This window comes from Coturnix japonica, chromosome 8 (assembly GCF_054131305.1).
Source record: "Coturnix japonica strain WE chromosome 8, WE-NBRP24, whole genome shotgun sequence".
In the NCBI taxonomy this organism is placed as follows: Eukaryota; Metazoa; Chordata; class Aves; order Galliformes; family Phasianidae; genus Coturnix; species Coturnix japonica.
In genome coordinates, this window is record NC_140670.1 from 16,446,285 (window position 1) to 16,473,621 (window position 27,337).

At 45.8% G+C, this 27,337-nt stretch overlaps 1 long non-coding RNA gene across 15 annotated transcripts in view; it reads left to right on the forward strand.

The window, feature by feature from the left end:
* Positions 1 to 12,848: 12,848 nt before the first annotated feature.
* The window catches only part of LOC107315902 (uncharacterized), a 64,738-nt gene continuing 50,249 nt past the window's right edge, over positions 12,849 to 27,337 (forward strand). For 5 of the 15 annotated variants that reach the window (XR_014948636.1, XR_014948634.1, XR_014948645.1 and 2 more), the window contains exons 1-5: positions 12,849 to 13,984; positions 15,252 to 15,364; positions 17,624 to 17,801; positions 22,128 to 22,367; positions 25,525 to 25,627. This is a non-coding gene — a long non-coding RNA (uncharacterized LOC107315902). The remainder of the gene's footprint in view (positions 13,985 to 15,251; positions 15,365 to 17,623; positions 17,802 to 22,127; positions 22,368 to 25,524; positions 25,628 to 27,337) is intronic. The other 10 variants (XR_014948642.1, XR_014948638.1, XR_014948641.1 and 7 more) reach the window with 6 other exon arrangements.

The following is a 27,337-nucleotide window of genomic DNA, read 5'->3' on the forward strand; positions in this document are numbered from 1 at the left end:
AGCCAGGGAGATGGCAAACAGCATTTTGAGCACCTGCAGGAAGCAATCTGGGTTTTGCCAAGGTCTAGGGGAGAGTTGTGATAGCAATGTCCTTTTCCCAGGCTCAGCTCAAGTCTCAGGGCTGAATGTCCTTTGTGTGCCTAGAAGCCAGAGTATTGTGTCCAGTGTAGCAGAGCTGCCAAGGAGCGAAAGGTGCCAGTACCTCTGGAGATGACTGTCTGTGCTAACTGCAGAGTCTGCAGACTGATTTTCTCCTTGGATGTGGTCGTGCAGCACAGCTTCTCCAAACCATTCCCTTGAAGGGAACAGGATGTGGATCAGGCCATTCTAGAAAGTGTCCCCTGCAGGTATGATCGCAGCACAAACATTGTCTGTCAGACAGATGTCACCCCTGCCCTGGTGCCCAGCCTGTGTGGGCAATCTGTCAATTCCCCATCCTTTTATTCCTGTGTGCACAATGATCCTCAGCCAACCTATGTTGCTATGCTTTCCTTATCAGGTTACACTCTTGCATCTTTCTTGTGTCCAGTCTGAAGTGACGCATTTGGTAGTTGTGAGAATGTAGCAGTGTCTGCCGAGCTCCTTGGTCTTGGTTAGAAAACATGGAAGCTGGAGAACTCCAGCAAGGAACCTGCTACAAAAAAGCAAGCGATGTTTGGTGTCCAGCAGGGAGCAGGAAGTATGGGTTGTGCTTTCTACCGCAGGCCTTAGGGTTGAGTGGTGATTTGCACTGTGGAGACAGGAAATTGTATGGACCCTTCTGGACTGAATGTCTGTTCTGTGATGCCTGTGAATGGTTTGCATTTGATGAGTTTCTCCACTTCTGTTCCCTTGTTCCTAAGCTGGTGGCATGTGTTATGGATTACCAAGGAAGACAGGCAGCCTAGAGCTTAGGGGACCTGTTTCAGCTGTCTCTGGTTCTCAGGCACATTTCTAAGGGGTTTTGTAAATGGCTTCCAGGCTTCTTCCCTGCCTCAATTTCCCCAGCACTGGGGATGAAGGTAAAGGACGTTTGTCATAGGCTTTTACTTCTTGATCTCTGTGTGACGTTCAGAGTCCTGTGGTCTGTGATGGAGACAAGCTAAGCCAAAGTTAGACCTTCAGCTTAAGAGTGTGTCCTCCTTTCCATCACTCCTACCTCTCTCACTGATGTAAGCAGCTAAGGAAAACATGGGTCCTTAAGGGATGAGGGGGAAATAAATGCTTTTGCATTTTTTCAGTCTCTCTTATTTTCCTTGTCCATAAGGATTCTGAGTAACAAATGAAACACGACTGCTATCTGTATGACTGATCTATTTGTATAATTCCATCTACAGACTCCGGCCCCAGAAGGCACATGCAAGGAGGGGGGTTGTAGGTGGGAGGGAAGCTATTTGTTGCTGATAGAAACTTTTGCATTGCTGTTGATGATGGCTTTTTGCCAGTGTGGGGGAAAGCCACAACTTTACTGCTGCAAAACCTGCTGGGGAACAGTGTGGGGCAGAATGTGAACAGAATGTGTAAAAGAAGAGTGTATTTGGTCCCTTTGAAGCACCAGTGGGTTGGGGGCTGGGCTGGCAGAGGGAGATGCTGATGAGATATGAGGTCTGTGGGGCCTGGGAGAGGTGAATCAAGATGGCTCATTTGTGTCTGTGGCATAGATCAGCAGTACACCCTTTGTCACTGCTGGGACAGCCAATCTCACTAAAGCAGGCACTGGTGGCATTCAGAGCTGCTTCCTTGCAGCTTTTCCTTGCCTTGTCATCCTCCCCTCACCTCTTGTACTTGTTTTGTGCTTATTAAGTTGATCTAGAGATGTGAACTGGCTGGGCTGGAAGGCAGACCCAGTCCTGAGAGAGAGAGGAGCATCCTGCCTCATTTTGCCAGACAACAAGGCCACTCAGCCCGTGGTAATTGAGCTTTAATAGACTCCAGGAGGAGTGTAGCTCTCCAAGGAGTGGTCTCAGCTGGCAACCCGGGGGAAACAGGGCACATAGAAAAAGGCATTCGTGATAGGGGGAGTGGGCTTGCTCTGTGCTGACAGAAGAAGGATTATCGATGGGAAACATGTAGATGCTCATCCAGTGCTTGTGTGTAAGTGCTGGAAGGCCTGCACAGAGCAATTTGAGATTGTGGAGTGAGTATAGTTAGTATAGTTCTGTGCTTGGTTTAAGGGACTTTTTTGCACTCCACTCTGTTTTTTGTATGCTTTCTACATGCTCTGATCACCCAGGCCCACTTTCCACTCTCTCCTGGGACTGCCTCATCTTAGAATTTTGCTTTTCTGCTGACTCTAAGCGTATTCTCTTAGTTAGGTGGATCTTCGCATGGTGGGGCTGTTTCCTAGATGTGTGGGTAAGAGATTCTTGTACTGGAGATGAGGATGCTCAGCCAACTCCAGCACTGCCTAGCTCTTAAGATCAGGATTTACCTTGCCACTAAGATTGGCTGTCTCTGAAGTTCCTGACTTATCAGATGAGTTAGCAGGTGATTTCCAGATGAGAATCCTGCTCATTAGATATGACTGTTTTTATCAGATTTCACATGATGTTCCATGCATTATGAGCAGCTTCTGCGGACTGTTATGAATTAGTGCATGTGTAAAACAGCACTGCTTGTGCAGTCCCATGTCACTATTATGTGAGGCCACCCTAATTTGCAGGGGTGCTTCTTCCCGTCTTCACGTACACTCTCCAAATGAGTTTTTGTTGGCTCATACGTGCTTTCCAGCTCATCTGGTTTGTGTCTTTCACCTGAAAGCATGTCTTCTCCTGAGTGACTCCTACAGCCTTCACTAGCAAGTCTGGGTTCAGGTTGGAAGATGTGTGAGTTTTCACCAGTAACGAGATGACAGTGTCTATGGAGTTTGCTTAGGCTGGATCATGAGGGTAATGGGATGAAATAAATACATAAATTATCAATACTTAGTACACGCTATCTGCAGTCCTTAAAATATCCCATGTAGATATAAGTTGGATCTAGGCAGGACATAATCTTTTTTCCAATCAGAATTTGTGAATTGCCCTTACTTCTCCTATCCAAAATAGGATAAGAAGACAAAATACATAATACTTTTCCAAAAAGTCAACTTCATTCTCATTCTGACTTCATCTCCCACTCTCTTCCTCCCAGCCTCCAAATTTTAGATCAGATCAAATGAAATATTCTGTTCCCAGTGCAACTTTTTTTCCATTTCAGAGTCCTTTTTAAGCCTAAATTGTCTAAAACTTATAAATGAAATGTCGTTTTCAATCATAAAGCAAATGTTTTTGTTTAGAAAATGTCAGAGCTGGATGTTGCCAGGTTCCACAACTTTGAGTTCTTTTTTAGCTCCTCTCTAAATGGCCTCAGGGAAAAAGTATTGTTAAAACTGACCCATCCCTTCAGCTGTAATGAAATGATACTTTAGGAAGTAAGAGGCTTTGATGGAAAATTTGCACTTGGCTCTGAAAGAAAAACATTTGGGTTACTGAGTATTGATAGTTGTGAAGTTGTTTTTTTTTTCTTTTCCCATCCCAACATCACGTGGCTGGATGAGCTGTGAGCTTTAAGCTCAGATACAGTGAGAAATCTGTCTCTAAATCTTACAGCTGTGGAGAAAATGGGAGTCCCATAGACTGGATTCTCGGGAGCCGTGTGAGCTCTCCTGTGTGTGGCCCTACCCTTCTTGAAGTTATCGTGAGTTTTTAAACCAATGTCATGGTTTCAGAATGGATAGATGGCCTGATTCATCATTTTTAAGTGCTCAGTTTTAACAATACTGCGTTATTCCCAGATAGCAGATGGGGAAACGGAGAAATGTGGTGAATTGCCAGCAGCAGAGCCAGAAATAGAACCCAGATGTCCCAGTCTTGTGTTGAAGCTCCCTGCTCTCTCCAGGAGGGCAATGAGCCGGCTGTGGTTCAGGGAGAACCTTCTCATGGTAAGAGCCAACCTCTGACGGGTGCTATGAATCCCCCAGCCCAGTGATGGGCCACGAAATGCAGGCACCGCATCCTTGCACCGGAGCAAGGAGGCAGTGGAGCATCCCGATGTCCACGTGTATTTTCTGTGTCCCTGTGCATGCTGCCTGGTTCTGCCATTTCACCCCACAGAGCAGGTGGCCAGCTCACGTGTGCCTTTTCCACCTCGCTGCATGCACTGCACAGGTCAGCTCGTGTGGCTTCGTGCAGCGGCGGGGAGCTGCCGGCTCCTGTGTGTTGTGCCTGCAGGCCTAGCTGAGGCGAGGCACTGTCTGGCTCCCCAGCCACAATCTCTCGTTAGAAAGAAATTAAAAGCCACTCAATTTTGGCTAATATCCCTCTGTAGGCCTTTAACTCCACCTGTGACTAACCCATTCATAATAGCTCTGTTTTAGTGGCTTGGGTTGATGTAACCGCGATTAATTTGGGAGGAGAGTGGCAGGGCCATATCTCTTTGTTTCCCCCCTTGCTCCGTGTCTTGCAGTCTGTCTGCTCCCACTATTTCATCTCTGTTATCATTTCTCCATTCTCTCTCCTTCCTGCTCACTTTTTGGCATTTTCCCCCTTACCTTGTCTTTGCCCGTCTTTCCCTTTGTTCTCCTTTGGTTATTCAACCTTCCTCCTCCTTTTCTTTCTTCCTCATATTTTTTGTTTTTGCTGGCATTGGTTCCCTTTCTTTTTCCAGTTTTCCCTTCCCTCCTTTCCCCTTTTCTCCCTTATTTGAACCCTCTGCTTCCCTCCCCAGCTCCCTCCTTTGCCTCCTGCCCAAGTTCCCCATGCTCACACCATTTCTCTCCCTCTTTGTTTCAGTCGCCCCCACCCCACTCCCCACTCTCGATTATTATTAATGATAAAGGCTAAAACATCACATCAGTAATTTCTGAGTGAGTTTTGCAATGAAGCTGGGGCCTTATCAGCCCCTCCCGAGTGCCACAAATTTTACTTTTGCAATTTCACGCCTTTGGTTATTATCACGCTGCTTCGTCCCTGCTCTGCCTCACGCTTTCCCTCCCCCCCTCCTCTGGAGAGAGTACTTAAACTTGTTTTCATTCCCTTATTCTTTATTTTTTTAATGTCCACTCTCTCTGGAGCCAGTAATGTTCTTCCTCTTTTTTCCTCTCCCATTTTCTGTTAATTCTGTGCCATCTGCCTTAGCATCTGTTAAAAATAAAATTTCCCTCACAATGAGAAGCCCTCCCTGCCTTGCCTCCGTCCCCTCCCCCGCAGCCACAGCCCCCCCACTTTTCCTACTGGGACTGTGGGAGTCCACTCCCCTATTGGGGTGCCCCTTCCTGCCCACCCCAGCTCCTCCTCCCTGCCCAGTCAGCTCAGTGCTGCTGTTTGGCCTCGGGCAGTTGTGGGAGGGGAAGGGATGAAGGATGAGGGCTGGGGTGGGAAGAAGGCACTGTGTGGGGATGAATTGTCCCCACCTCACAGGTGTGTGTGCATGTGAGTCTGAGCAGGGTGAGATGGTGAACTGGCCAGGTCCCTCTGGGACTGATGTAAGGAGGCATCCTGGGATGGGAGAGGTTTGTTTGTGTGGTCAGGCACCAGCTCCCCACCACTTGCACTCAGTAGGGGAAGGCTGTTCTGGGAGGCCTGTAGTCAGATGTGGGTTTGGCCACTGTGGAGCAGAGCTTCTAGAAAGTTGGTTGGTGTGAGCATGGAGAAAATTCCCAGGTCCAGGAAAAAGGAAGCTTTGAGTTGTTCTAGAGTGGTTTCTTCCTCGAGTCAAACTTACCATGGGAAGAGGCCAGGTCCATGGGATTTCCCGTTTCTGTGATGGTCTTGGGGATTTGCTTTGTATTTTCCTGGGTAAGTCCGTACAGAATAAAAGCTGATGGAGGCTCTGGTCCCCATTAGAAGTTTACTTTGTGGTTGTAAGTCTAATGGCTTGGTTTTCATGTGGAGTCTATGGGAATATCCTCATATCAGCATTAAGTCACCCCAGTCCTTTCAGAACAGGGTTTGGGCTGGCACCCCACTCCTACGCCCTGCTTGGCCGCACTCCTGGGTCCCTGGGGATGTGTCCCAATTGCAGTCTCAGGCCTTTCTGCCATTCAGCTGGCGTCTGAATGGTGTTTGGAGCAGTGTTTAGGAAACCTCAGTGTATAATGCACATCAGCAGTAGTGTCTGCAGTGCTGCCAGTTGCCCCCTTCTCACAGGGTCTTTCCCGAGGCTCATGCTTCCCAGGGGTCTTTGGCCTCTTCCTGATGTAGATGAAGCTTTGGAAACAATGTGGTTTGATATCTCTTCTGCTGGCTCTGCCACACACCCTGACCTGAGGTGGCACAACTCAAGACTCTCTCAAGGCAGATGCATGGCCAAGGTGAGGGAAGCAGATGCATGTTGCTTGTGGGCCAGGAAGGTGTGTCTGCATTGCTGTGCTGTGCGTGGCTTCCACTGTGCATACTTCTGCATGTGTTTGTGTTGAGGACCACACAGATGCTGAGGGGGTGTGCAGGAGGCTCCAGGTGTATCTTTATATCCAGCTATAGATGCTTTCAGCGATGGACTGATGCCTTTGCTGACCTGGATGTGACTGTTTGCCCTTATACACCTGGCAGCCTCCAGCAGATGCCTCAGCAGGGGCTCTGTATGGGGCTTTGGTCCCATGGCAGGTGTCCTGGGGTACCAGTGGGTGCAGGGCTGCCTCCCCTTGCACATCCCTCCCAGAGCCAGAAGATGCCAGTGGGCAGCGTAGGGGCACCCTGCAAACCAAGGGAGGCACATCCCACCCTGTCTGCTTGCAGTGCCTCCATGAGCAGCCACACTGAAGGGGCTCAGAGGCAGCGTGATTCTGCTCTGGCACAATAAGCTCCGCGGCTTTGATAACAACAAGCTCCCTTAAGCCTTCTTCCTCCCCCAGCTCCCCTTTTCTCTGCCCAGCTCCCTTTGAGCCCTGCCGACAATAGGCAGGCCTGCTGCAGTGCTCCCCACAGCCCAGGCAGGCACACAAAGCCGCAGAGAGCTTACAGGAATTCTTTGGCAGGCTGCTGGTTGCTGCGGAGAAGAAGAAGGGCCCTTCATACTCGGAAGCTGTCTCATTGCCCCTGGCCCTATTCTCTTCCCGTGTTTGATAGACACTGAGCCACGGTAATCTCTCTCTGCCCCGAGGGGAACAACAGCTTTTGTGAAACAGATTTTTACAAACTGTTTTGACCCCACATCCCCAGCCCTCCCCACCTCCCCCCTTCCCTCCCCTCCAGTTCACTGGCTGTATCAGTGTCACATAATTAAATCAGCTTTCCTGTTTGCCTCTGCTTCCTGCTAATTGTTTGCTCACAGCTAGGATTAGCGAGTCAGGGTTATTTTTCACATATCCTCACACAGGTTTTTCTGTTGCAGGAGGCCACTTCATGCTTCTCAGCTCCCTCTGAGCCTGGTCCTTGTGCTCTGTGGACACACAGCTCCGTGGGCCTTGGAGGTGTAGGGACTTTGCTGGGCTTCCCATGAGACTGCCAAGTGCTTCTGTGGGCTGAAGAGAGAAGGGAATCTGTATTTTTTTTTTTTTCCACTGTCTTTTGCAAAACAGGCGGAGGCTTTTCCCTAAGGAGAGCGGTGGTTTTGAGTGGGGATGACCCTGCTTGGCACTTGGTGAGCCTGACACCCACTCTACAGAATAAGTTGCAGCTCAGAGGCTGGTCAGATGAGGAGTTCCTCAAATGGAGGCTCGTGATAATCCCTTTGGAAACTGCTGAGCCACACCATTTTAATGGCATTAGCATGAGGGGTAAGCCTAAAGCAAATACTTGGTGTCACTGCTCTAAGTGCATCTCAGTATAAGAAGTTATCTCTCATTAGCTAAGCCCACGTAGAGTCTGGGGAGCCCCACTTGTAGCTTGCCCCAGCTAGTGGGCAAAAAGGACTGGTTCACACCTTTACACCACTGCTCTGCAATTCAGAGGCTAAAAAAGTGTTGCAGAGCTCAGCTAATGGACTGCAAATGGTTAAGACATAGTTTCATCATCTTTTATGAGCCTGTGTTTGAGTCTTCAAGGCTGATCAAAATGCTTGAAGGAAGCATTTTGTTTTGGAAGGAGGAAAATAATTGATTAAGTTAATTTGTGTGGGGAGTTGCACAAATGTTGGAAAAAAAAATTTATATGAAGATATCCACAAGGCTATTTTTCACTCTCTCTCTCTCTTTTAAATCAGGTTTAAATTTTCCCTTTTTCCAGTGCCTCCTACCACTTAGTCTTTCAATTGTTGGTGTTATTGGCTAAGTACCTAAATCAGCTCTAAATATAAATTTAACTGTTATTTCCTATTTACTCCGTGCTAACCAGACCCCAATTTTTTTTTAGTTGGTTGTTTGTGGGCTCTTGGTGAATTGATAGAATAGTCTTGAAGATACAACTAATTTTTTCCCTGTGAGCCTACAGGTTAATAACAATAATAGCAATAAATAACAACAACAATAGTAAAAACAACAGTTTTGTGTCCTCCATAAAATATCTCCATCTGAATGTTTTACCTGCAAACATAATCTTCCTCATGCATTACAGACCTTTTGATTTTTCAAGGCAACTGTTTTCTGACTCTAAACCGCTTGGGTGAGTCATTCTGGGCTTTGGTATTCCCTGGGCATTCTGGATGGAAATGCCCAGTGTTTCCTGTTTTCTCTCATCTTCTGTAGGGAGATTCCCTTCCTGCTGTCATTATTCAGTCACAGTGGTAGGCACCAAAGCCAACCACACTTCTTTGCTTCTGTGTGGACCATGGCCCAGTGCTGGGTAAAGCTCTGCTATTCTGTTCCTTGTTTAGATTCCCCCATCCAACTTTCCTGCTAGTACCATATTAGATGGGGCCTGAGTAAATTAATCTGCTTTGGGTGGTTGCTAATTAATTGGCTAATTATTAGGCTGACTGATGGTTTAGTTGATGATTGGATAGAAGCGTCCTTCATGTGTTTCATGGGAGTGGAGTGAATACAGAGCTGGGGACCAGGATTCTCCTTTAGCTCTTCCTTGTCCTGGCTGTGCTTTGTGGCTTGGTATGAAGCTCTATGCCTCAGTTTCCCTACCTGTAAGATGGAGCATTTGTAGTTCACTGGGATGTTGCGGACATTAATTAGTTCTTGCTACTTAAGACTGTGTGCCGCCGGGCCGACCTGCCGCTCTCCGCGGTGCTGAACGCGTCGCTGCCGCTGGCTCTGCGGGAGAAACCCGGGTAGCGGAGGAGCGAGTCCAGGTCTTTGAGTTCCTCAAGGCTCCGGACGCAGCGAGGGGATGTCCCTTGTGCCATGGGGACGAGAGGTGCCCCATGAGCTTTTGGGTCAGTGTGTTGCGTCAGAGAGCCCGTGATCCAGAGAGAGCCGCTGGCTGCAAGCAGAACACTGAGATATAACCAAAATCAGGTTAGAATACAGGAGGTCACTGGGATGAACTGGCCCTGAACTGGAGTTTTTGCCCATTCCTACTTTTGCATGAAACAAGTAGTTCCAGGACTTTCCCATCAGCTCCACAAGCCACTGCTCTTTTAATCCCTACAGCTCTCATGAATTACAAAGGAGACTGGAAACACCAGCTGTTGTTTGGACCTTCCCAAACTTTCCTTTATCAGCTCTTATTTCCTTTTGCTTGTGATCTTGTCCAGTATTAACCACGCAGTCACAAGTCTTGCAGGATGGATGTTTGCTCAGTTGAAGCTTTTAGTTTATTAACTAAGCTATATATTTTTGGCAAAACATCATTTTAAAGAATGTCATATTGTTTCTCTTTGCAAAACTGGCATCCCCCACTCTGGATCACAGTGTTGAAAATTAATGAGAACTGAGCTTTATTCAGGAGATCCTTATCTTATACCTCTCTTCCCATGAGAAGAGCACCGTTTCCTAAGCAATTTCAGACAGATGTTTGCTTAATCTGTCCTCAGAAACCTCCAGTGAAGTCATCCTCTTTTCTCTAGGCAAAGCTATTACACTGCATATTCCTCTAACATTCTTCCCAGTGCCCATAGTAAATATATTTTGTTGTTGTTCTTGTGATCTAAGCCTATAACTTCCTTTTTATGTCCCTGTCAGTGACATGGAAAAAAAGTTACTGCTCCCCTCTTTCACCAATTAGCAAACTCCTGCCATCTTTCTGCTTGATTTTTTTTTCAACTAAGCAATTCCAGTTTTTTTGATCTTCCCTCTCATTTCATCTTCAGAGATGTCTGATCATTCATTTGCCATTCATCAGGATTCAAAGTCCTGAGGAACTGTGCATGTTGCTTAAATTGCCCCATATGTAAAGAAGCCCACCAAAGGTGGCCTTTTTGGGACAGATTACAGTGAGAAGAGTAATTCATGTGTTTTGCAAAGGACACTGCTATTCATAATCCTGGTGTCTTAGCTGCTTTTTTTTTTTTTTTTTTTTTCCCCCTGAAAAGCCTGACATGGTTGACTCATGGATGTGATTCATCATCACTCCAAGATACTGTTCTGCAAATCTGCTGCCTCCTAAATTGTGTTTGCACAGCCAATTATTCTTGACAGTGTGGTGCCTGCTCTTTTTTCTTTCAGTTTGGATTTATTTATTTATTTATTTGAGGGCATTATGTAGTTTTCTTATGCTTTGGAAAAGCAAGCTAAGGCTGTCTTATTTCTTCTTTGCCACAGAATGAAAATAGTCACAATAGTATTGAGAACATTTTTATTTCTCCACATTGCACTGGGGTGAATATGTGATCACTGCTGCCATGTCTCTCTGGCTGTATTTCCTTATATCTTTGGTGACAAACATTTTAAATAGTATTCCTGTCTTAGTCACTGCTCAACTTGGCTGTGCTCAGGTGTGGAGCAGAAAGAGGCTTGTCATTATGGACTCTCTTTCCTTACTTACAGAACTTGAAATGAGTCGGAGCTCTGCTGGAGAAGAAATGCTTATTATTCAAAGGGGATTTCTAAAGAGCTGTTGGAATTTTCTGTGCCCCGGTAATAACTCACAGAGTTTTAGGGTCATGCTATCCCTTGCTTCATCCTGAGGTGTGGCTTTGATTCATGGACATCACTACTGAATATAAAGGGAACTGTTGTGCTTGCACAGAATGGCCTGACTACGCTGCAAATATAGGTTTCCAAAATGAAATAGGCGCCTTTGGATCTTCATTCCTGTGTGCCTCAATTACTTTCCTGTAAAATGAAAATAACAAATCCCATTTTTTGAAGATAAATGAATTCAGCTCAGAAAAGCACTCAGCCACTCTTATGATGAGCACCAGAATAGAGCATGGGAGAAAGAAATCTACAGTTCCGTCTTCCGCAGTGAGCATAGTGCATAACACCTAACAGTAAACAACGAGATAATAAAAGAAGGGCAGAGCCACTTATTAAGGGAACACCATCCTCAACCCTAGATTAAAGACCCATTTCCTTGAAAATATAGTTGTGTAATTGAATCTTATAGCATGCCATGTTTGTGGGGGAGCTTTAACACTACAAAGCAGTTTTAATTCTGGCATTGAATCCTTTTGGTTCCTTGGCTTTGCACTTCAGGCAGGATCTGTTCATGCTGTAGGCAGCGATGTGTGTGTTTGTATGTGCATAGTGGAGTAGGCACTGCATTTGGTTGCCAGAAAAACTAATTTGGACTCTGCTGGAGCTGTGAAATGCTGCTTACTCTCTCCTATTAGGGGAATATCTAGGGAATGGGGGAAAAAGTCTTGGGAAGCCTTGTGTGGCTTATTATTTTCCAAATTTCGATGTAAGAAAAGGTGAGTTTAATGTAACATTTGTGTTTAAAAAAAAAAAAGGGGGGGGGGGGGAGATAGGGGAGAAACGTTCTAACTCTTTTATCATCCTCATCCTTTCCCCTTCCTCTTCCAGTTCTGGAGCACATTTAGAGCTGGTTCAATACATTCACATGGTGCAAATGACCCGCTGCCAGAGGGAAACTTCTAATTTACCCTTTCTCTCAGAATTCAGCTCCACTGTGGGGTCCTGCTGGTAGCCGTGATGATGCACAAGCTTGGTGGAGTCTGTTTCTCACTCATGATTGGAAATGTCTTTGTCTAAATACAGGCTGAGGGAATACATTTTCCTCACGAGCCCTTTGTTAGCTAAGAGCTAATGAGTTTGGGCTGGAGGGATCCTCTGTAACATGTTGATGACTGCTGAAGACAAGCTGTATAATATGGCCAATGTCAGCACTGAGGGAGGTAGGAAGTGAGATAGGAATAAAGTGAAAGTGGAGTGGCAAAAAGAAAGGGGTCAGGGACAAGCTGAGAAAGGAAGATGAGGAATAAAGGGAGCAGGAGCACAGCTAATACATGACCCAGGTCCCTAGTGGCAGTTTTGGCTAATCTAAATGCTCACCATTGGCACGTGAAGCTGTACTCAAACTACTCCCTGTTTCCAGTAGGAAGAGATAATGTGGGCCAAGAAGATCTCTGCACCTTCAGAGCGCCAGAACAGGAGGGGATGGCATGTACAGCTTTTCATGTTTCACAGATGCCCATGTGATCTCCCATAATGCCAAGAACAAGTTAAGTCTCCCTAATCTGCTTGCTGGAGTGAACACAAGGACACATTTGATTGAGGCTGACAGGCGTGACCCTGGCTCTTCCCTTGGAAGCAGCCATGTCTGAACGACTGGGCCATATGGGCCAACACAGCCGAGGAAGCCAGGAGTGTACAGAAATGTTCTTACTACTAAAAGAGGTAAACTTGCATCCCCCTACAGCCAGATCTCACTGATATCTTAGCTGTATTTTCTACTGGGTAGTTTGTGCTGCTGTGTGCACTGGAAGTGATGGTACAGCTATCTGCCTTCATCAGGTTCTTTCCTCACTATATTCACCCAGGAACTGTCTTTCTGTTCTTTATTCTCAGTGTTAGTTGTCTATACCTCTGTTCAGTAGAGTTTATAGTGCGTGCCAGTGCAATTAGGCATATAAAAATAGCCTTCTTAATGCTCTGAAATGCTTCTAGTGAACATTTTTCCTGTTGGATTTGAGCGTTTATTGTGTATGCAATGTGTAATAAGAAGTATTGATTCTGATGATCTGCATGACTCACTGATGAACAGAGATGATTGAAAAACTTCAAAGAAAAGCATTAATGACATTGCTGCCTTCTTGGAAACAATAACATTCTCCCAACAAGTCTACTCATCAGGTCTAGCTATGCATCATACCACACTGTTGTATGTGTAGAAGGATGTTCTGTCACTGCAATAAGGTGGTTGATTCTTCATGCATTTGTGTTTTTCAGGAGTTTGTAATCCCTCGATTTCTTCCCTCCATTGCCCTGAAACTGTTGATCCTAATGCATGAACATGGATAAATCTGTTCTTTGAAATTCTACTTATAGAATTTCTTGCAATATATATTCAATATCAAAGTTGTGATTAGCGCTCAGTATCTTTTAAAGGAAGTATTTTTTGTCCTGATCTTGGCTGGTGTTTGGTATGATATACTGAAGGATGGCTATGCAGCTTGAGATTGGGTCCTGTGTTTAAACAGAAAGGTCTTTATTCTAGGATAAGCACAATTTAAGTCATCTTCTAGGAAAAGATGATACCTTCATGTGGTAATGGAACCTGTTGGTGAAGATGGCTACGTTGGTTTAGCACCTATAATGAAGAAGTTAGGATGGAATGTGCTTACTGTGCCTCAGAAAGGTCAGGACCTTTTCAGTTGGCAGTCAAGGATGCTCTGAGATAGTGATTGCCAGGACAAGCTGGAGAGCAGGCAAGATTTTAAGAACCTTTCAGGGAAATGACTTCTTTTTGTGTCCACAAATATGGCCACTTGCAGCTTTCCATTTGGATCCCAGAGCTGCAAAATGGCATTTGTCCACCAGAGGGCATGTGGGCCATTTTCTCCTCCTGAGCACAAAAAGAAAAAAAAAAAAAAAAAAAAAAAAAAGAAACAGGTTTCCAAAGCAAATGCTCTTCCAAAATGGGACCTTGCACTGGTTGCCTCTGCCTCTGCCATTGCAACTGGGATGCTGAAGAAACATGCATGGCCAACTGAGCTGGCAGCAGGAGGGCTGGTGTGACGCTGTGTGTGACTACAACAGAGCCATCCCAGTGTGTTGTGATGTTCTGCCTGCCTGGTGAGTTAAATCTAAGTCCTTATGGTGCCATGACTTTATAGTTCCCTAGATTGCATTTCAGACCCCAGTATGTGTTTACGTATGTATAAGCATGTGTGAGAGAGAGAGGTGCGCACACGTACATGCACACACCCTCATTTGTTCACACTGGGATTTGTATCCACACAGGCCCACTCTACAGCTTGCAAAGTAAATTAGACTTAAATGACTCTTTGGAAACAAAATAAATCAAATAGCATAATAGTACCATCTTTTTATCTCATTTGTTCCCATACAATTAGTAGTTTTACTGCCATGTTGTGACAGGTGACTGTGTTTGACCTTTGCCGCTTGGGTGGTTGGCTGGTGCTCAAACTAATGAAGACCCTTAATGGATTGGCTTTTGTGAGACTGTGAGCGGTGGGGTTAAAGAGAAAATGGTGCCTTAGACAGAGTCCAGAGAAGATCCTTCAATTAAACCTGAAGTCTATTAGCAAAGAAATATTGAGGAGGTTGAGAGTTAGCAATGATTTAACCAGCAGGTCTTCCTCGTGAGTCGTTAAAATTAAAAAAAAAAAAAAAAGAAAAATCTCCCTGGTTATTTATTGTTGAGCGTGTGCCTGGACTCTCATCCTCTTGGGTGAGAAGTGGGAGAAGAGCTGTTGTCTTGGAGAAACCTGGGCTACAGTTTGTCAGCCCCTTGGCTCTCACACAGCTGCACTTGCCTTGAGCAAAAGAGTGAGAAAAACTGAAGCAGTAGCAGGAACAAATGGAGAGTGATGCTAAGGAAGATAAAAACAGATCTGTGGGATAAATAAGACTTTTTGGAACTTAATTGTTTTGCGTGATGTAAACAAATTACAGTGAAAGAAAAGAAGAACCAGGCAGCCTCTGAGCAATGAGTCAGAGGGCAATGCCCAGCTCCAGAGTATGGATAATAAACAGGAGTGGAGGGAAACTGATAGGAAGGGTGGTGTGGGACAGGTCGGAGCAGTACAAATGGATCTGACAAGGAGGGTGGTGTGGGAGCCGAGGGATGGCTGAGCTGTGAGCGCACTGGAAGAGCCAGGCCTGATTACAGCAAGGGGGCCATGAGGTCGTTCTGCTGTGGTGGATGCTTCAACAGCAGTAATGCACATGGCACGTACAACCTTCCTGATGCTCCTTGACTTCTCCTATAGCCCACTGTGAGTAATGAGCTGGCTGTTGTCCGTTTCAGTTAGCTTCAGTGTCAGAACTTGAGCATTTCCCATTCCTCCCTGGCAAACATTTTTCCTTTTATTTTCAGGACTTGCTTAACTTACAGCCTGAACATCATCTTGCTTTGAAGTCCTGAGCAGAGCTGGAGCTTCCTGTCTACTTCACTGGTCCTTTGGGTGTCATGTTGTCCCAGTCTCACAGGTAGGAAATGGGAAACATTTGATGAGGGAAAGCATGAAGCTGATAATATCAGGTGGAAAGGCATGCCTTCCCACAAATCTCCAGCCTCCATGCACAGTGCAGTAAACCTCAAAGAGTTCAACATAGCAGCCAGGCAAACAAAAGCTAAGATAGGACAGACAAGAACAGGTGTCCTGGGTCCTGATGCCTCCTTTACTCTGTCCTGTGCTGATCCATAGGCTCAGTCAGCATGTTGGAATCTAGTTCCTTCTCTTCCCCACCCCACATCTACTTGAAAGGTCTGCTCCCAGGAAATGCATTAGCTCTGTACTTCTCACCTTTGGTTCTGGGGATAGTGTATTGAATGTGCAGATTTTTTTTTACAATTATTCCTGCCCTGGCTGCTTCTTTGTGGTGCAAATACCTTACCTGACAGAACCACAAATGCCTGTATATGAGGTCAAAGCTGTGCTGTCATGCTTGAATTGGATCTCTACACAGCAGCATCATGCTGAACTGAACACTCTGCACTGCTGGGATGGCAGTCATACAAGTACCTTTTGGAGGCAAGAAGTGGTGAAAAGTAAGGAAAACAGCCAAGAAGCCTCAATGAAAGGAAACTGGACTTTCTTTAGAACCTTTGGCTGTGTCCCAGAGATGTGAGGGCAACAAAGTTGTAGGGGACTAGGCCTGCACTGAACACTGTGTTCCATGGCAGGCCCTCAGAGACAGACTCAAGGACTGACCTGGTCTTTGTTTATTCTTCTTCTAGTTACCTCTTTGTCTGTCTGTCTGGCTATCTAGTATTTAATTTATTCCCCGTGGAGCAATTCCTTTTACTCACACAGTCCCTCTCTCTTTCACTTTTTCTTTCCTCTGACTCTTAGACACATGCCTCCCCCCATTTCTGCCTCCCCCTACTTTGGGGATAATTTAACATGTTACACACTAACTTTCCAGTAATGGCACTCCGGCTTTTTGAAATTCTGCTTCCCTGTTTTATGGCTGGGCCTCTAATGGTTATCTCGCAGCCCTGCCTCTGGCAATCATGTAAGGAATAAATAGAAGCTGACACAGTAATTTACTTAAATCTTCTCCACACTTTTGCAGCATTTTCCTCCAGAGGATACCCCCGAAACAACAATTATTTGAAATGTCACGCGTTCCTGCCCCTAGGCTACCGACAAATGAACATTAAATCTATTAACAACAAAAAAAATTAAATGTTTACTTTTCCGCGAAGGTAAAGGAGAAGCTGGAGAGAGGGAGGGATGTCTCCAATAAATTTCTTCTCAATAATAAAGAGGTGTAGTTAATGTTCTCTCTGAGCAGAGTCAGCTTGCGGCCCGCATCTATGAGGACAGAAATGTGATGCCATGACACTGCCACATGGCCTTGCCATGACATCTCCAATAGCCTCCTTTTTCTAGGCCAGAGACTTCAGTTTTAGGTTGGTGTTTTTGCAGATTAAAAAGATATTTGGTGGGCTTGAAGCTGTCATGAACATGGAATCTGGCTGCTAGCACGTGCCCTGGAGGCAGGAGAGGTAGGAGCAGAAGAGCTGCCCCCCTTGGTGATGGGAGGTGTTTCACAGAAAGGAAAACTGAGCATTTTAGAGCATTTAGAGCTCTGCCCCAATACCTTGTAAGCTGCATGTAGTGCCCAGCTCTTCATCTTTTATGCCCTGTGCTCTGTTTCATTGGTAATTAATACTGAGGGTGGGACAATGAAGGTGGACTCAGCACTGCACCTGGTTCTGGTGGATGGTGGTGGGAATACAGTGTTGCTTGACTTGCTGTGGTTGAGAGTTCCCTACAGGATCTGGACAAAGCAGGCTTAAGAGCCAAGCCTAGAGCAAAGAGGACCATTTTCTGCTTCTGCATTTTGGGAAGTTCTAATCCAGAACAGATGAGTGGATCTCCAAAACCACTGTGGCAGACATGAAAAGAGGCATCCCAGATCTACACTGATCACTTCAAAAAGTCTTGAAAAGACCAACCCAGTACTTGAACTTTCCAAATAAATTCCTTGTCCACGAATTCACTGTAAAATTCCCTTGGGAGCTTTTGTGTTTATATAGCTGGGAATCTGGCTCTTTGGTTTTTAAGTCCTTTGCCCATCCAAGTTCAGCAAGGATTGCAAAGGACAAACATATATTTTATTAGTGAACTTGATTTTTATGAAGCTTGCCAATGGCTGCTGAATGCTGTTCCCCACAGAACTAGAAATGAGTTCTAAACTCTGTTCCTTTCTTTTTCCCCCTCCCCCACTTCTTTTCAGCAACAGAAGCTTGGGTGTAGCCCTCAAACACCTTGGAGAGAGTGTCACCTCTACCACACCATATGAACCAATCACTGATGTGAAATGTGAACAAAAGACCTGTTATCTGCCCCTTGAAGCAGGACATATGGACACCTGATCAAGTCTCCACTCCTATTCCATGGTGCAAAATGACCAGGTACTTTCAACTTTGCTAACACCCTGATTTGTTTTATTATTTGGCAAGTACGACCAGGACATGTCTTTTTTTCCTAATATGTAAAGGGATCCCCCTCTGTGGCACTATTTCTGACCCTCAGAGTCAGACAGTGGAGGAGACTGGTAGAACTGCTGTATTTAACTCCAAGTTCTAGTCCTCTTCCCTTTTGTTGTGTGTAAATGATGCTAGCCGACCTGCTAAGATGGTTGGTGATACATAGGTACTCAGGCATCTAGCAGCCCAGGTTGTTCTTGAACTGAGATTGCTTTGTATCCATGGGAAGCAGTGCTCCCAGGATGGTGTTCGCTTAGGAGAAGGCTGTCCAATGTAACTCTGGAGTTCTGCTACACCAGTCGATGCCCTCACAGGGTAGTTTATACAGTCCAAACATTCAGACTTGGGACAGGGCTTCTGATTCTTGTGACCCTCCTTGACATTTTGTTACTACCTGCTATGACTCTTTAAAGAACATGCGTGAAGATCCTATTGCAAGTGTGTGATACATGTGCATCTGGAAGTGGTGAATTTAGTTCTCTGCCAGCAATCCCACTGACATCCAAGGGTGCTGCAGGAGAGGAAACTATCTTTTCTATTCAGACTATAGTTTTGGAGGAACCCGCTGCCAACCACTAGGCCAGGCTGCCCAGAGTCACATCCAGCCTGGTCTTGAATGCCTCCAGGGATGGGGTGTCCACCACCTCATAAAAAGCAAGGCAGCTGTGTTACTTCCATGATCAGACTCCTCTACAACACATATACTCCACATGGGGAAGCACAGAAGTAATGACGAACAGAGCATGGGTCTCTGAATTGGTCTGAACAGATTTATTCAGGGAGTATGTAGATTCTGGAGAGTTTACTGCAGGTGAAATCCATCTTAGTATTGCAACAAACTGATTTAAATAGTTCCACTAACAGCTAGAAATGTAAGCACCGTAGTTATCCGAACACATGCAAACATGGTCATACAGCCTAATGTGTTGGGGATGGACTCTTAGGTGGTGTGTTTATATTAATATACTTTTGTGTCACCCATTGTAAATTGCAGAATTTCAGCTATCCATTTCCTATGGCTAAATAGATAATAATAATAATAAGATGAAGAAGAAGAAGAAGAAGTGGGAATTGTGGAGAAGATTCACCCAATTACTTTGCATTAAGTTTTATTAGGCTTCCTCCTGTAACGGCTCCACTTTGATCTCTTCTCTGCCCAGATTCAGGTCTCAGCTCCTTATTTCCACCAAGGAAGATGAGCAGGGTAGCGGGGTGTCTGTACTGAACTTTAAAAAACAAAACAAAACTTTTTTTTTTTTTTTTTTTTTAAAGCCTTGTAGCACGTTCTTGTGCTCTCAATTCCGGATAATGCTGGATCCCTTTTATCCAGCCCCTCCTCTTGCCCTTTCAAGTGAAAAGAAGACTCCTGTGCCCCCCCATCAAAGTTAAAGGGAGGCTTTAGAGAGGAAGGCTCAGCACGCTGGGGCTCTTGAGCCTGTGTTTAATCTCGTTTCCCGTTCCTGTGTGCCTCTGTGGCTTCCCTGCCAGTTTCTTTGTTGCCGAGTTTCTCATTTCCTTTTATTTGTGTGTGCGGGAGGTTGCCAGGCTCGCTGGAATGCAGCTGAAGTCATCTTGGGGAGACGCGGTTCAGCCCCCGCCCCGGGTTCTACATGACCTGCCTCACCCTGCAGTGGGCTTGCCTAGCTGCACACCGAGTCTGGGAGAGGCAACAGGCGATAGAGGTGCCTACCTGGCTGCTGCAGGTGGATGGGCAGGGTTGGCATGTCCAGTGCTACATGGGCTGTGGAGGAGGACGGAGGTCAGGGAGAAGGGACTGAGGAAGATCTTGACTTCTGCAGCTGACCTGCCTTGGGAGGGTGGGCAGAGACGCATGCAGCTTTTGGCAGGGGAGGGGGACCTGATGTGTGTCAGCTACAGCCTAACCTCAGCTGACCTCAATGCAGTGCCCTGAGTGCTGACCACTGCTGTCACTGCATGACATTGGACTGAAGGTGTGGCCTTTGGCAGCATGCTGCAATTTGCTCCCAGGAACAATACGGGCTGCATTACGCTCCAGAGGGAGCGAACTTGAATCATACTCATGCAGTGGGGCCACAAATGTTGCTTTGGTTTGCACTGGTCTTAACGTTTGTCAGAGACTGAGTTTGTGTTTATGCTGTTTGCTGTTCCTTCAGCATTGAGGTACTACGGTAGAAGGTCCATCTCTTGGGCAACCTGTAAAGGTGATGTCCTAGTTGAAATCAGTTGTAGCTGGAGCATCAGTTCTCTGATGCAGGTTGTCTCAATTTCCCTTTCATCTTGTCCCTTCCACTAGAATGAAGATGCAAGTAGTACTTCCAAGATTTTCACCTCTCGTAGACCACGTGGGGACAGTTTGGCACGTAGGATTATCATTCACTTCTGCTTAAAGTAGTCTTAATGAAATGTAACTCTGACAGCATCACATAAAACGAGTTGGTGTGATTAGCCCATTTGTTAGGTTGTGGAAACCAACAAACAAGGAAAGGGATTGTCTGGTTGTCAAAGCTGGACAACTTATGACCAGCCTCTGGAACTTCCTTGAACTTCCCAGGGTACATATCTAGAGTGCAAGAAACAAGCCTTGATCCAGCAAAGGAACAATCTCTCTTGGGCTTTTTATTCTATACTGAGTTTCATCTGAAATCCCAGTAAAGTTTGGCAAAGGGCTTCTTAGGACCCTGAGTGCTCTAATGGGCCTTAATGGTCCTGACCAGTCTCACCTGGAGCCTCCATCCACACCTTTTGCTGATGAGCCCCCAGGCTCTATTTATGCTTGGCACTGGGTTTCCACTCTGCTTGGTTGCTGTGGGACTGGGTTCTGGCTGGTGAGGTCCCTGCCCTGCCTGTAAATGTTGTGCTCAGCTCCCCAACCTTTAGAGAGCAAATGACTTGTGCTTCTTCCTGACTGATTTGGGATAAGACTTCAGAGTGGGGAAGCTGAATATGGTAAGCAAGGTACGTAACCTGGATCTTACGTGACTACGTAATGGGGAGTATGTAACGCACTGGAACATGGTTTCCAGCAAGGAACATGTTCCTTTCTCATTGTTTTGAAGGCCTGTGCAGGGACCCCAAGCATGCAGTCCTGCTGTGTTTCAGCATTTTCATATTGTTCCCTTTTGGTACGTGTTCTTCTGGCTTCCTTTGTGTCAAATAAGTTTTGTGAGAGCAGGTGGTTTTAAGACTGGGGGCTCTGTAAGGATATTTTTTCAAAGTGCTTCAGGGGAAGAATTTTAGGGAGGGATCTCAGGCCAAACCAGTCCACTGACTAAGCTGGATCAATCCAAGTGTTATTTGTTTTATTTATTCGTTTGGCAACTTTTAATTTTACATCCTATGTTAAAAGTCTAAAAATCCTTTGAAAGTTTATTTGGCCTCTGGAAAAAGGTAAATGGAGAAGACTAGGTTTTAGAGAGCTGAGATTGAGCAGAATTTCTTTAAGTTGTCAGAACCTAGATAAACCTATACCACTGGTAAGTCAAAACAGGTACAGTTTCCCTGCTGTTTATATATTTGATTTGTTTTCTGTACCTTCTACTTTTTGGTACTTACAAAAGCAGTAGGTCGTGATAATATCTTATATTTAGTCCATCCTGCTTTGTAAAGGAAGGATGTATTATCTGGCTTCTCAGAGCTTCAACAAACCTGTCTTTTGTGGCTGCAAGCAGTTATTGTTGTGCTGCCTGGACCAGAACTGTTAGGCTCCTGGACCCTCTGGCTATCAGCCAGCATGGTATCTGCCAGATCTCCCTGCTGCTTTATTCAAGGAGCTTTTGTGCTGCCATTGTTTCTCTGTTCCCTCTGGACAGGTCTGTGGGGTTGTGCAACTCTGAGTTTGCGTAGCCCCTACCTGGATGTAATTGTTTTGGCTTTGTGCATAGAACAGTCTGTCAGTTTCAACCATGAAACTCCTGTAGGAGACCTAGTGATTGCATCACATGTCAAGAGGAAAACTGAATAGTAAATATAATCCAACAAGCAGGGTAGTGTCACTTGCAGAGGAGCAACTTCTTTCTTCCCCAGTCTCCTATGAGTCTGGGATGCTGGCTAAGCATCTAGCTATAAAAGTGAATCACTCCTATAGAGGATTTCCCTAAAATTTCTAGCACATCTTAAAATGGAAAATTTATTTTTGTATCTAAGATGTTAAGAAAGCTTCTGACAAGCACAGTGTCTTATTTTGATGATAGAAAAATACTTTTATTCAAGCATTTTCTTAAACACTTCAGCTTTTCCAAATTTCACTTTCTATTTTTCTTACTTTAACAGCCTCAAATCTTATTCCTGGTTTTCTTCACAAGGATGGAGTACTGTAGAATGGCAGAGCAGAAGGAAAGCACATCTTCTAACCATTCTGATTATCCCCTGCTGCTGCTTGGCATCCACACATGCTGCAAGAGGAAAAGCCAGACCTGGAAACAATCTGCTGAGAGTTTCAGATTCTCTCTGTTCCTTCTCTTCCAGTCCATTAGGCCAGAAAGGGAATGGCAGTCAACAAGTTTTTCATCTGTAAGTGTAGTCCTGGGATTTCCCCAGTTTTTTTCCCCCAGCTTGAGCTGAAGACCAATTTCCAGTTATCAGTCATGCTCAGCTGAACCTCTATTCTGATTTTTCAGAACTGAATTTTTTCACCCCCTCTCCTTCTTACATTAATATTTGCATTGAACTTATACAGGATACAGGTGGATCATTCCTTAGCACAGGTCTAGTTCCAACTCATGTTAGTTACTGCTTTCTGGATATAATATGGTCCTAATGTATAACATAATTATCCCTCGAGAAAGGAAGGAGTTTTTGCAGGGGTTTGGCCCAGGTCTGTTTTTGATCAGTAGTTGTTTTAGTCATTTTGATAATGAAATGGAAACCACCACATACAGTCTGCAGGACATAGAAAGCTGAAAGGAAGCTGCAAATCCATTGGAGGATAGGGTTATAATGTAGTTTGGTATGCTGAGGAAATAAACTAAAACTAGACAAGTAAAATTCAGTAGGTGCAAAGGCAAAGCTTGACTAAGTAAAGGAGTAACTTGGGCACTGCACAGTGAGGACAGGTTACAAACACTGTGAAATGATAGTGCTGTACTCCTACAGTAAGGACATGTTTGGGTCTGGTATATATTAATGCTAGATTCATTGCTAAGGCATGAGATTCCTGCAGCTCTCTGTCATCCTGCTGTGGAGCCCTGTCTAGCACAAAGTACCACACTTCCAGGTCTGTGTTAGTCCTCTGGAGAATGTCAGTTGAGAAGACCAAGGGAGTACACATGGAGCTGGAAACTGGGTACTGTGAGGAAAGGTTAAGAAACACCTTTAAGGGAGTGTGGGAGAGAAAGCTGTTTGTGTAACATCCAGTTTCCAAGAGCAGAAAGGAATGATATCAAGAAAAAGGTGAATGACTGTTTGCTGTGCCCACCTGCTACTGAGCACAAAGAAGTAGGTTTGTATGTAATGGAGGAGACAAGGTTGTAGAAAGCCCTTGCTGACTCACAGAGCATGAAAACACGAGTAGCTATTGGAATCTTGGCTGGGGTGTTTCAGAACATACATCAGCTAAGAATGATCTTCGATGTATTGTCTCAACACAGCAGCACAGAGGGGTTCTCGGAGCTCTTCTTCCCAGTCTGCATTTCTGCCTTTCTCTCCATCCTTCTCATCAGCCTGGGAACTGTCAGAGCAGTGGGAATTTCAGAGGAATCTGTACCTTCTCCCACTCTGTAGTGATGCTTTAGATTGCGTAGTTTGATGCCTAGCTTGTTTGAAGGCTCTCAATCTGAAAGATTTCCATTTTAGAGCCAAACTGTCTCATGGGTAGGTTGAGACATGGTTACCCCATTTACTGTAAGATTTCTCACATTTGAGGGCTCTGACCATATTTGTGTGTATATATAAACACAATTTTTGCAGCGCTGGACACAAACAGTCTCTCTTTCTTGTAGTACCTACTATATCTTGATATGATTTGTGACTGTTGGTTTTCCCTAACAAAAAACATCGGGGGGGGGGGGGGGGGAATGACAGTTTGAGGTTTTCTTTTTTTCTCAATATAAATCCTCCAGGATGAATGAAAACATGTAGCACAGTGTATGGATTCCCCCAGCAGAAAGCAAAGCTAGCTACACTTGTCCTACTTGATGCAAAATGCTTTAAAGCTTTCCTGCTTGGAAGATGACTGATTATCAAACTATTACGTGGTGCTACAGATCACATCTCTTCTTTGATTGAAGATTAAACTGGCAATGATGGGAAGAGATCCTTGGGACAGGTATCCCCTGGAGGTGAGCAGTGCAAAAAGCACGTGGCTTTTTCACCACATCGGCTCCTCTGCTCCTCACCATGCTAGCAGCAGCCCTGTGCTCCCCCCCTCTCTGTGACCCTGGCATATGCATGGCTCGTTAGCAGCAGCCTGGCAATCAGGAGAGCCTGCTATGGAAGCAGCTGCTTTTCCAGAGCTGTCCCATGTGCAGTGCAGTGTGGGGGCTGTTTGCCAGGGTGAGGCCTCTCTGCAGAGGCACTGGGCAAAAGGAATAAGCTGGAGCAAACTTTGCTTCCTTGCTGAGTGCTTCCCACCTTACGCTCTGGCCTGCCCAGCCAGTCACTCAGCTCCCTGATGTGCATGCGGCCGAGTACCAGGGAGCAGGTGGAAGAAGAGCCATCTGGCTTCACCCAAGCTCATTTCCAGATTGGAACTAGGGGAACTAGAACAAAGGATGGCAGTGCCTGGACCAGGGAGTCTCTGAGTAGTGTGGGAGTCTCAAGCTCTCTGCAAACAACTACCTGTATTCCCATACCTTTGCCCCTGCATCAGGACTGTACAGGCTGTATCTCATGGTTGGGATGCCGTGGCTTGCTTTGGTGTGCCTGCTGCCTCTGGGCCCCATGGTGCCAGCTGAGCATCTCCTGGCTTGGGTTCTGCCTTGCTCCAGGCAGCCCAGCTGTGTGGGGCTAGTCATCGGGGAACAGGGGCTGGCAGAGATGAATAGAGGATGTGAACAGGTCCCTCGGTGCCCTTTTCCCTCAGTCTTGTTTCCCTCTCAGCAGGGGGAAGCAGTCTCTGCGCAGTCCTCTGCCTATTGCATCGGGGAAAGTCATTAAAAAGAATTAAAAAGGAAACAGAGAGAGAGGAGGAAAAAACCCAACAACTCAACAGCCCCAACAGTCACAAACTTAGACAAAAGAACAATGGAATATTCCAGCTCAAAGGCCTTGTCCCTCCTGCCTGGCAGCAAAGCAGAGAAACACTCCGGTTCTTTACTGGGAGGAGGAGAAGGCTCAGAAGTACCTTGTACCTTCCTTTCCATCTCACCAAGCACACCACCAGCTGAGGTGGAACCCAAAGGGGTTCTGCTAATCATAGAATCACAGAATGGCCTGGGTTGGAAGGGACCTTAAGGATCATGAATCTCCAACTCCCCTGCCATGGGCAGGGCCACCAACCTCTCCACTTAATACTAGACCAGGTTAATGACAGGGAGGTTGGGTTCTCATCCTGAAATGCCCCTTGCTGCTGTGCAAAGGGAGCTTTTTAGCAGTGGTGCACTGAATGACTTGCCTTAGTTTACTCACATGTGTATTCTGATTAATGCTGAGTATTGATTTGAGTCTCCGTGTTTTTATGCCCAGCCGAACTCTACATCCTGTAACTGTGCTATGTTCTTACAATTTGCAGGTCGTCTTCGTACAGCTTCCAGTTCTGGTGTGAAATTGTGCTGTTTTGAGCACTCATAGCTGAGCAGAGACAGAGCCTGTGGAAACCAACAGACATCAGTCAGGTAAGGGTGTTTTGTGACCTGTTTCTGGGGTGGGTGGTGCCCTGTTAACTTGTGCACTTTGCATCCCTACCCTGAGGTGTTTCTTTGAGGTGTTTTGAGGCATTTGCTCTGAGCATCACCGTGGGGACAAGCAGGGGGAAGGAACACAATTTGTATTTCTTTGATCGCTGTGTGATTGTGCTCTCACTGTGTGACAGTGAAGGTGTATGATGGACTACGTACCTCTCTCCTGTGTGTTCTGTAGGACAACAAAATGCACATGCACTCTTGTACAGACACACACACACCCTCCAGGCTCCAGTGGGTGTAGGAGAGAGTGTGTGTGTGTGTGTGTGAATGCTATTTAAATAAAAAAGAAAGGAAGTGAATCAGGGTCGTTTCCATTTTAATTGTAAAACAGATAAGCACTAAACACTTTGAAAAAGTAAATGACTTGAGAATAATTACTATCTATTACTCTGCGTCCCAGGGGGGCAGTTGGAGGAGCCCAGATGGCTACAAAAATGGGATTTAGCAGAAAATTGAAGACATTATTCACCGTAACACATTATCAATTACCTTCATATCAATTACAATAACCTTACATTAGAAGAAGGGCCAGGAGACTATCTTCAGCCCCCAGCCTGAATAGTAATTGCACTACCCCTATGGATGTTGTGTGTGTGTGTTAGGGGGTGGGGGGCACCACCGGGTTGTGCAGGGGCTCTGGCAGCTCCCACTGCTCGTGGTGGAGATTATTATAATGGCTCGGGTCCTTCTCCCTCCTCTTCTTACAGTCACCTCGTGGAAGGTTTTTCTCTGTCCTGTTTGTGTGCTCTAATGGCTCGAAGGGCAGCTGATGTGGCTCCTTCCAAGAAATTCTGCTTGGCTTGCCATTTGGGAAGTTTGGAGTGTCTGTGCAGAAATGGCTGTTTCGCACCAGTGTCTTCTACTTTCCTGTTCCCTCCCTCAGCCATTTCAGCCAAGCTGCTCATCTTATTAATGGGGGCTGGTATGCAGTCTAAGGTCCTTTTCTATAGGTCCAGGGTTTCTTTGGTGCAGCAATCTGGCTCCTTCACACCCTGTGCAGGAGGTGGGAACTGCTCCCTCTGCCAGTCCCAGATGGGGCACCAGCTCGTGTTTACTGTAAGCGCTCACAGAACGGTCACGAAGGCCTTGGGTGGGATATGGAGGTGAACCAACCAAAAACAATTAAAAAAAGAATCTCTTGACCTATTCTCCAGAGATGGAGGAAAGCATCCTAGGGAGGAGCAGTACCGAGGCTGCTTCAGCAGGCTGGTTGCATGAAGGTAGTGCTAAGGACATCCTGTTGCCTGTGGCTGTCCCTTGTTGCCAGCTGGGGCAGCCCTCGGAGCTGCTGGTAGGTCAGTGCTTCTGACTGTCTGGCTAACGCTTCTGGCTTGCCATGGTGTCATTCTGAAGTCCCACCTCCTGCATTTGTGCTTGATCCTGCTCAGCCAACTGTTTACACAGGCAACATCCAGATCTAGCTGTTGTGGTTTTATTTTCAGCCGTGATCCAAACAGGATTCACTGCCATGGCCTCCATGGTCTGTGTGCAAATGTATGTGTGGGAGATGAGCATTTGGACACATCAGGGCAGTTATGAGTTAAACTCTTGTTGACACTCCCTGCAGCCTCCCCCCTCTCCCAAATATGCAGTGGAGTGTCCAGTGGGTTAGTGCATGGAGAGGACTAATTGCTATTAAAA